A 505-nucleotide genomic window follows, 5' to 3' on the forward strand; every position below is an offset into this window, starting at 1 on the left:
CGGAGTAGACTTCCGTAGACTTGTTTAGTAATTTACACACAACTCTGGTATATTAGAATAATTTCCTCTTCCAAAGCTGGGTCATGAATTGACAGGCATGTTTCTGGATGTGAAGCGGCGAGGTTCGAGTCTATCTTTTTAATGTTTCATCTCATATTTGATCATTCTTTTTTACCGTCTTGGTTTTTTTTAATGTGTTATCTATGTTTATGCACGATTTATTGACAGATCTTGACTCAAAACAAAATTCCTGAAGAGCCCTGGTCACTGAACCCTTTTGGGAAACATTGTTGCAAATGCCAGTCGCTTAAATGCCCATCATGCTACAGAACATGACCATACATTTCGTGGTAATTTTCGAGCGGGCGAGTAGGCACGAACCCTGACCGACAGACTGGGACAATAATAATGCGGATTTTGGAAGGACACGGGCGTCAGAATACTGCTTTCTGAAACTTTACAATTGCTTATTAAGAGTTTAGAAGTGTTTTATCTTGCAGGCAGT

At 39.8% G+C, this 505-nt stretch overlaps 1 protein-coding gene across 1 annotated transcript in view; it reads left to right on the forward strand.

Annotated features, from left to right (window-relative positions):
* The window catches only part of LOC119594539, a 24704-nt gene that overhangs the window by 21267 nt on the left and 2932 nt on the right, over positions 1-505 (forward strand). The window lies entirely within an intron of this gene.

The sequence above is a fragment of the Penaeus monodon genome, chromosome 34 (genome assembly GCF_015228065.2).
Source record: "Penaeus monodon isolate SGIC_2016 chromosome 34, NSTDA_Pmon_1, whole genome shotgun sequence".
In the NCBI taxonomy this organism is placed as follows: Eukaryota; Metazoa; Arthropoda; class Malacostraca; order Decapoda; family Penaeidae; genus Penaeus; species Penaeus monodon.